Here is an 11,178-nt window from a genome sequence, read left to right on the forward strand (position 1 = left end):
TATACTAAGTTCTATAATTTACGAAATTATAAAGAAATAGTATTCGTAGAGAGCTGGTTATTTTAGAGTGTAAAACTTCTATATATAAATTTTTAATAAGGGAGCTCGAGAGGGCTAGCGGGCTAACTTAGTTAGTCTAGTTAAAAGACGTAATAACCTTAAATTAATAATTAACTATATATATAAATTTAAGATTTTCAAGCTTAGCCCTATCTTATTCTTTTATATATACTAATATTATATTAATATAATAGAGATAATAGATTAAATTATAATAGTATTCTTCGCTTACTAAGTAATAATTTAATATAAAATCGTAAAGAGTATATAACGTGGAATTTTAAAGAGTTAAGTCGTATTCTTAATAATAATAATCTTATTACCGCTTAATTTCTTCGTAATATTCTTCGCATTTATCTATTATAATTTCTTCTCTTACTTCTTAATATAATAAGAATAATAAATTAAATTATAGTAGTATTCTTCGCTTACTAAATAATAATTTAATATAAAATCGTAAAGAGTATATAACGTAAGATCTTAAAGAGTTAAGTCGTATTCTTAACGATAATAATCTTATTATCGCTTAGTTTCTTCGTAATATTCTTCGTAATATTCTTCGTAGTATTCTTCGTATTCGTCTACTATATTAACTTCTCTTATACTAGCTAAGTAAATTAATATAAGATCGTAGAGAGTAGATCTATTATATTACTACTACTAATAACTATCTTCGTAATATTCTTCGTAGTTTCTTCGTATTCGTCTATTATAGATTCTTCTCTTATTTAATTAAGTGCGAGAATATCGAGAGTAAATATATTTATATTAATAGAATTAATAGAATTAATAGAATAATAAAAGAAGAATAATTATATAAATAGATAAAAGGATTATTATTCGATTTCGAACGCGTCTAATATAATTATTATATTTTTAAAAGCTTCTTCTTAATAAAGACGAGCGAAAGAAATATATATCTTAGATACTTAGTAACATTTAGACGAGGGGTATCGAGGGTGAATTTATTTATAATTAGTGGATTGATAGAATTATAGAAGAAATATAATTATATAAATAGATAAAAGGATTATTAATCGATCTCGGACGCGTTTAATATAACTATAATATTTAAATATTAATTTAATCCACTAATAGTAAACTAAACTTTATTATTTTTATAGCGTTAGAAAGCGTATACTAAGCTCTATAATTTACGAAATTATAAAGAAATAATATTCGTAGAAAGCTAATTATTTTAGAGTGTAAAACTTCTATATATAAATTTTTAATAAGGGAGCTCGAGAGGGCTAGCGAGCTAACTTAGTTAGTCTAGCTAAAAGACGTAATAACTCTAAATTTATAATTAGCTATATATATAAATTTAAGATTTTTAAGCTTAGCTCTATCTTATTCTATTATATATACTAATATAAAAAATTAAAAAAATTAAATCGTATTCTTAATAATAGTAATTTTATTATCGCTTAATTTCTTTATAATATTCTTTATATTTATTTATTATAATTTCTTTTTTTACTTCTTTTTTTATAAAGTATTAGATTAAATAATTAGCTAAATAATTAACTAAATAAATAATTAATATAATATAAAATCTTAAAGAACTTATATTATATCTTTAATAATAATAATTTTATTATTACTTAATTTCTTCGTAATATTCTTTATATTTATCTATTATAACTTCTTCTTTTACTTTTTTTTTATAAAGTATTAGATTAAGTAGCTAGTTAAGTAATTAATTAAATAATTAAATAAATAATATAATATAAAATCTTAAAAAGCTAAATTATATTCTTAATAATAGTAATTTTATTATATACTTAATTTTTTTATAATATTCTTTATATTTATTTATTATAATTTCTTCTTTTATTTTTTTTTAATAGAGTATTAGATTAAATAGCTAATTAAATAACTAATTAAATAAATAATTAATATAAGATCTTAAAGAGCTAAGTTATATTCTTAATAATAATAATTTTATTATTACTTAATTTTTTTATAATATTCTTTATATTTATTTATTATAATTTCTTCTTTTTTATATAAAGTATTAGATTAAGTAATTAGCTAAATAATTAACTAAGTAGATAATTAAATAATTAATTAATAATCTAATTAAATAAATTATTAAGTTAATAAAATAGATAGTATTAATTAAGCGATTAATTAAATATTATTTAATTTAAAAAAAGTATATAAAGAAGAATAATAGCTATAAATTTTTTTAATTTTCTTTTTAAAAATCTTTTAACGCGTTTATAGATAGCTATTAAGCTCGCTTATAGCCTTAATTATTAATAATAATAAATTTATTAAAAAATAATCTAAAGGTATTAATAAAGACTCTAAAAAGTAAGTAAAATAAATATATATATTTATTATAAACCAAGTTATGATGTATAAAAAGAAGATATATTCTTACTATCTAGAAATCTACTTTAGTAGAGAATACTCGAAGACGCTAATATATATTTAGCCTAGACTCTCTAAGCCTCTTAGATCTAATAGAAATAACTCTATTAGAGACTTCTATAGAAGACTTTCATAATGCTATATCAGATATCAACGAAGAAAAAATAAGTCGACGTTCTTATTAAGATAGTAGTAGAAATAGACGTTTATTAGTATAGTAAAAGTATAAATTAAACGTATAGTAAGTAGTAAAAGTCTTTCGCTTTAGACTTTAAAAGTTTTCTTTATTAATTCGAAAAACGGTTTAATATAGGTTATTATTTGATTAGCAAAGTCTTACGCGACCTTCCTCTTCCTCTTTTAGGCGTAGACTGTAATACTTACGTAGGCTATAATACTTACGTAATTCTAGTACTCTTATCTATCTTTCGTCTAGTAGATTTAAATATCGCATTAAGCTTTAAGAAAATAGACATTTATTTCTTCTCTAGTATATTTATCGTTTAATCTTAGTCGATAAAAAGATCTTAATACTTATTAAGTAAATATGCTAAGAATTCTACTACTTTAGACTTTCTATAAATTATTACTTTATTTAGTATAATATATTTTAAGAATAAATCGATAATAATAGCTATACTATCGGATAAGGTATTCGCGGTAAACTTTCGCAGACTAGTCTAAAGGTCGAGTACTACTACTACTATTATAGTAGTTGCTATTATAACGATATCGCGTGCTAACTTAGTTTTCTAGTTCCTCTATTCGATAATAGCGAGATTAGTATAGTATACTTCGATAGAAAAGTATCTATCTTATTCGTATTCGCTTAGCACGTCTAGTCGTATCTTACGGGAAATAATAACGGATAGATCGATGTCGTTCCTTACTTAAACTATTTAAAAAGATATATTTATTATATAAGTATAGACTTCTTTAATATAGTTTAATAATATTAAGTATTACGGCTTAAAGAGTAAGTCTCTATTTATTAGTAGCTCGCCAGTATAAGCTACTAGTATTTATATCGTAGTATAAGAAGATAGAATCATATGAGACGATGATTTTACGATTCGCTTAATAGGCTTAGAGCGAGTATATAAATTTATAGATATAGTTATATCTCGATAGCTATCTATCTTAATAAATTAGATAGTAAAGTTAATAACTATTTATTTTAACGTTAGAATATCGACTTCGATTAGTATATTAGTCTTAAGGTTATTAACGATATAAATCTCTTAAGTAATCTAAGTAAAGATATATATGCTATCTAAAAGTACGCCTTTTATATAGAAGATAAAGATAGCGTACTCGTTAGAATAATAAATCTTAAATTTTAGGTCTCGAATCGAAATCTTAGTAGCTATCTTCTTAACTTTAGTAGAAGTAGAAATAAAAGTTTAATTAGCTATAGTTATAATATAGCTAGCGTTAATATAAGACTTCTTCTTCTCATTTACTAACTTTTAATTAATATAGGTAATAATATAGTAATAGTTTTAAAAGATATATTCGATTCTTAATATAGACTTAGATATTAAGAAGATAATAAGAGGCTCTATAATAGGCTTTCTAGACTCGAAGGTTAGAGCGTTTATAATAAGGTCTTTATTAGTGCTAGTAAAAGAAGTAGTACTTATAAAAGAAGTAGTACTTATAGAAGACTTTTTTCAGCACTCTTCTCGAAGGTAATTAAAAAGCTTATTACGAGAGGTAGTCTTATATCGGTAGTACTTATATTAATAGTCTATAGCAGGCGTTATTTTTGAGAAATAGTCTTCGATAAGATCTTTATAATTATCGTGAGTGAAGTTATTATATACTTCGTGATTATAATAGCCCTCGAAGTCTTCTATAGATGCTGCTTCGAGCGCTTCGGATTAATATAAAGTATAGCTGATATAAGTATCTTAACTAATTCTGTAGTCTTATAGTAAATCTAACTCGTTCTTATTATCTTTCTCGATCGTCGCTTAATACGCTCGCTATAGGCGTGATTGAAATCTATTTCGATTCTGATTTTAGTAGTTATCGCTATTCGAACGAAGCGGCTGACGATTAAACGATCTCGAATCTAACGCGTTTTCTTCTACTATCGAAAACGCTATAATTTATAATTTTATTAATAGCGCTAATAGCGAGATATAAGCGTCTTCTTAAGTATTTTAATATATTTATAGACGTTATTAATTACTTTAATAGTCTTAATAAATCGAGAGGCGTTAATTACTTTAATAAGCATTCCCATATATAAAAGACTTTTATAGATATAAGTATTACTAATTATTCTAATAAGCTTAAGATTAAGATTAATACTAAGACTAAGATTATCGCGATAAATATCTATAAAAATCTATTCTTCTTTACTACTACTATTAAAAATATAAAGTTTATCGCGAATAGTAATTAATATACTCTTATTATTAATACTTTTACTTATTAAACGATTCTAAAAATCGATTATAATTAATAGCAGCTTCTAGCTCTAGAATATCTCGCTGAAATTCCGTATTTAATCCATTTTAGATAAGTAGTATATAATTCTTTATAATATCTATATCGGCGTTCTAAGTCGCTCTTATAATCGTTTAAGTATACTCTTATAACTCTCGATAATAAGTAGTATCTTATATCGAATACTTCTCTTATAATAGAACTACTATATCTTAAGAATACGATAGCTTTTAATATATTAATAGTAGACGATATTACTTATCTATATTATAAGTAACTAAGCGTTTATTATTCTTAATTAGCTTAATAATAAATTTAATAATATAATTTCTCTTTAATAAATTTAAAGATTTTATTATAATAGTACGTTATTCTTAGCTTATATTATATTTTTAACTTAATTAATAAAGATATATATATTTCGAAAGAAGATACTCTTATTAGTATATTCTATTATTAAGACGATATTAATAGACTTACTCTCGTAGAACGGATTAAAATAGTTAATATTATCTGAATTGAATCGATTAGCTTTACTACTACTATTATCGCTATTTCTAATTAATTCTAATTTATCTAATAGCTCTAAATCTTCTAAAGATTTAAATAAATCTAGTACGATACGAAATTCTATTATTATCATCTATAGTTTAACGAGCTATATTTTTATAAATTCTTATATTATAATAATAAGTAGCTAAGATTCAATTAATCGATTATAGATAGCTTCGTCTACTAATATAATAGTAAACTCTACTCGCGTAATTAGCTCGATAAGTAGAGAAATAAATCGTAATAATATTAATATATTATCTATTAAGAAAGGCTTATAATATTTAAAGAAATGTTGAATAGCTGGTGTAGCTCTAAGGTCTATCGTATGGTCGCCGAAGGCTTTAATAGAACGCCGAAGTAATAAGAGATTTATCTTCTAATATATAGAAAAGAGCTCTTCTAATACTTATTTAAATCTTATAACTACTAGCTTTGAATATATATAAATAATTATAATATATATAAATAATAATTACTATCTTACGAGAAATCTCTTAAGCTTAATCGATATCTTTTATAAATACTTGAATTTGATATGTAATACGTATGAGACTGCTAGTAGAATAAAGAGTAGATAAGATGCTTTCGAAAGCTGGTATAGTAGTAGTTATAGTATCTAAGGAGGCGGTAGAAGCTAGCTTAACGTAGCCGCTAATAATAATATAATTTAGACTAATCTAAAGAAGGCGTTATTTAGAGGAAGAGGTATAAGTTAATATTAATATTAATAGAATACTAAATCTACTTATAAGTATAGGCTATTAATACTTATAAGTAATTAGGATATTGCTATTATATTATTATAAACTAAGTTATAATATGAAAAGAAGATATATTCTTACTATCTAGAAATCTACTTTAGTAGAGAATACTCGAAGACGCTAATATATATTTAATCTAAACTCTTTAAGCGTATTAAATCTAATAGAAATAACTCTATTAGAGACTTTTATAAAAGACTTTCGTAATATTATATTAATATTTAAGATATTAAGTAATTTTTAGATAAAAGATATAAAGATAATTATATTTATATTAATAGAATTAATAGAATTAATAAAGTAATAAAAAACTAATAATTATATAAATAAATAAAAGAATTATTATTCGATTTTAAATATATTTAATATAATTATAATATTTAAATATTAATTTAATTTACTAAAAATAGATTAAACTTTATTATTTTTATATTATTAGAAAATATATATTAAGCTCTAGTATTAATAAAATTATAAAAAGATAATATTTATAGAAAACTAATTATTTTAAAGTATAAAACTTCTATATATAGATCTTTAATAATTATAAATATTAATTTATTTATTTATAATATTTAATTAAAAAGTATAAATCTAATAAATTTATAATTAATTATATATATAAATTTAAGATTTTCTAATTTAACTCTATCTTATTCTTTTATATATATTAATAATATTTATTATATTAATATTAAAAGTTTTTTAAAATTATTTTTTAATAAAAAACTTTTATTAATATAAATTAATTTAAGAGTTTAATTATTTATTAAATATAAGAAATATAATTAAGCTCTCTTTAGATATTATTTATTAAAAAATATAAAAAACTCTTTTATAGAGAGTATGTTATAGTAAGCTAGCGTGGTTATATAAATATATAATTTTATCTACCTTCGTATCTACTAAGGAGATATCTTAATAAGAACCTTAGCTTAGCATTATAAGTAATTACTTCTTAATAAAAAAATAACTATCTTTACTACACATTAATTATTATACTTATATTTTTATATTACTCTTATAATATAATAGTAATACTATTATTCGATATTAATTAACTATCGAATAATCTAGAAGCTTCTTTACTATTATCTATTTATTTAATAATACTTTATTTACTTAATTCTTTATAGCTATTTCTACTATCTAAGTCTTTCGCTAATACTCTTTTATTTACTAATTAAAGTCTTTACTATCTTATTAATCTAATAAATAATTTTAATCTAGTAGAATATCTTCTTAATATTAATATCGTTTATATTTATATTAATTAAAGAGTAATTATACTAGTCTTTTAAATCGACGACTTTATTAAAATAGTATACTTATATTTTAATCTACTGAAGTCTTCGATAGTATTTATAATCTAATATTTTATTATTTATATTCTTAAGCCTTTAGAGTTATTAAGATTTTTATCTACGTTATAAAATAATAGAGTAAAAACTAGATTTAATTCTTTAGAATTTAAGTTATTAATACTATAGTTATTAGACTAAGCTATTAATAAGCCTTTCTTTTATAAAATAGTTAGAGATTTCGAAAATTTTACTATATAGCTAGTAGAGCTACTAAAGCCTTCTTTAACTAATATTATCTTATTAAATTTATCTTTATTAAGCTCTCTCTTACTTTTATAGAAATCTTTAAATTTTATTTAAATAAGAAGCTTTATATTAATAAGCTTATCTAATAAATATTCTTCTTTTATATCTAAGATCTCTATAAAAATTATAATCTACGATAATATTATAGCTTTTAACTTTTCTCTCGATTATTAATAACTTTAATAAGATATTAATAATATTATTTAAAGAGCTATTATCTAAATACTATAGAATCTATAAATATTATTTAACTTTATAGATCTTATAGAATAGCTAGAGTTATAAGATTTATCTAGAAAGCTATCTATCTCGTTAAGCGCTTTCGATTAATGAAATTTATTAAATCTTAATTACTTCGATCTTTATCTCGATAAATTCTATAAAGAAGACGAGATCGTTATAATTAATAAAGATATCTACTTTTATAGCGTTATTCTTTTTATTAAATAACTACGAGATATAATTATTATAAAAGACTTCTCTATAATTAAAGTTAATCTTAATATAGTATTAAGAGATATAGCGTTATTATAATATATTATCGAGTTATTAAATCTTAAGAAGCTTAGCTTATAGGTAGATAACGATATTAAGAAATAATATAAGGTGTTATTAAGATAATTTAAGGAATCGACTAGAGTAGTATTTACTTATCTTATTACTAAGAAGTATATTCTAGTAGATATATATAATAGAAGAGAGCCTTCGGGTTATATATAAGTAATTATTTATTATACTAAGTCTATTAATATAGATAATATTAAAAATTAATTAATATTTATCTATTAAGATATTATAGTAGACTTATATACTTTCGTAAACCCGTTATCTATTATAATATCGATTTCTTTATTTATTTAAGTATTTAAATTAAAGAAAGATATATAATTTAAGATATCTAGATTATTTTATTAAAGGCTTTAATAAAGTTAATTACTATAGTAATAACGTAATAATTAAATCTTTTAATAAGACCTTCGATAAGATTAATTAAATATTAATTATTAAGATTAGTAGAACTACGGAAATTAATTATTTAACTTCTTTTAGTCTTAGTTCTATTCGCGATAGTCTTCTAACTATTAGAATAAATCTTATAATAAAGAATAATACGCTTATAATAATTAATAGTACGATTATTAATTAAATTAGTAATACGCTCCGTAAAGTAATTATTCGCTTATTATATTACTACGCCTTTAAATTATTAATCCTTTAAATACGTTAGATTCGATATTCTCGAATTAATTTAAATAATTAAACCCTTTTTAAGATAAAAGATTTTTAAGATAAGATAATCGCTATTAAAGTAATAGAGATAAGTAGTTATAATAGTTATAAGATATTTATTATAGCTAAACCGCTATTTATTAAGCTAATTATAATAAATAAATAACTTATAATTAAACTAATTATATTAATAAAGATTAATTTAATATTTCTTAAGAGTATAATAAAGTATAAAGAGCTTATTAAGGCGAATCGTCTAAGAAAAGCTTTATTAATAATTATAAAGAATAGCTATATAAAGAGGTTTATATTAACTTTATCGATATTTATATAATCTATTAAAACTATAATATATTATTTATATCTAAAATAAAACTCTATAAGTACTTATAGGAAGGTTATCTATAAGAGCCTTCCGTAACTTAAGAGCCTTTTGTAGCTTAAAAGCCTTTTATAGCTTAGAAGCCTTTCGTTTATTAATTAGAAGTCTTCTACTACTAAGACTTCGATTCTATTAAAATTATTAATTTTAACTCTATCGAAAAGTTTAATCTAGATATAAGATTTATCTTTCGAAGGTGAAATTATACTTATATCTTTATACGCTTATAGCTTAATATTATAGATAAGAAGATTTATATTAATATCGACTATAGAGTTATTCTAATAAATAAACTATAACTATTAATATTACTATCTCTTATAGAAATTCGAAAAATAATCTTATCTCTTTATATTAAGGGCTTAGATTTAATTATATATAATATTAATAAGTATATTTTAATCTTAATATATATTTCTATTAGTAAGATAGACGATAGTAAGGTTCTCTATCGTATTTAAAAAGAGATTTATCTTATTAATAATCTAAAAGCCTATATACTACTAGAGAATAAATTAATAATATTATAGATTTTAAAAAGATTATATTTAATATTATTTAAGATAAAGTATATATTAGTAGCTATATTACTATTATCGATATTATTAATTAATAATATAATCTATATTAGAGATATATTATTTATATTTATAAGATTTTAATTATAATACTTTATATTAATATTATAATATCTATTAACTCTTCTAAAAAATTATTTAAGAGAGATTATATTTTCAAATTAATAATATAGCGAAACTTAACTCTATATACTTATCTTATAAATTTATATATTATCGAAATTCTAATTAAAAATAAAACTAATTAGATTATCTAAATTTCTAAAAAGCTCCGTCTAGATATACTATATAAAGTCGATTATAAAAATATCTTCTTTATAGAGTCTTTATCGAAGTCTTTCGTAGATAAGTCTATTATAAGCAATTAAATTAAGAAAATAACTACTCTTATTATAATAATATAAGTAAAGGCCTATAAATTAAATTCATAGAGTTGGATTTTTCATTTTTCTAAGTTAAATGAAGTTGAATTTTTCTAAGTTAAATGAAATTTTAGCTCTAGTTCTAAGTTAAATCGAACTCTAATCGCTTACTATGCGTTTTTAATCTACTTTTACTACTATAAAATTAATTTAATCTATATAATATATAAATACATATATACGAAGAGAGGCGCGCTAAGGTTTAATTAGGAAGGTATATTAAGTATAAAGAATTAATTTATAATAATTATCTATAAAAAATAGAGAAAGGTTATATTCTTATAGTAAGAAGTATCGAAATATCGAAAAGAAATGAAGATAACGTGCTAATTAGTAATGTGAATTCTATAATATCTTCTATCGTAGTAAAATCTTTCGAATAATGAAATAGCTATAGACATCGGACGGTTTCAATTCGTCCAAATATGTATCGTTCGATATTCCTCCTATAGAGGCTTAATTGACTATGATTATCGCAGTAGATCTTCCTCTTATAAGCGAAATACCGCACGTGAGTAATAGAAGTCGTCGTACTCCCTGTGATAAGGAACGCTGAATAGCTTCACAGCGAAAGATCTGACACAGAAGAGCTACGTATATTAATTGTGGGTCTTAGTTAATCAAGAACATTTCTTCGCCAGGGTAGTTGGATTGGAGAAGCATCGATCGATTTATGCTGATTAATAAGACGGTGGAATCTCTTGACTTCTGTCACCCGCGTGCCGGAAAGAAATGGAGACAATG

This window comes from Letharia columbiana (assembly GCF_014066305.1).
Source record: "Letharia columbiana isolate WasteWater2 chromosome Unknown Sc0000001_s0, whole genome shotgun sequence".
Lineage (NCBI taxonomy): Eukaryota > Fungi > Ascomycota > Lecanoromycetes > Lecanorales > Parmeliaceae > Letharia > Letharia columbiana.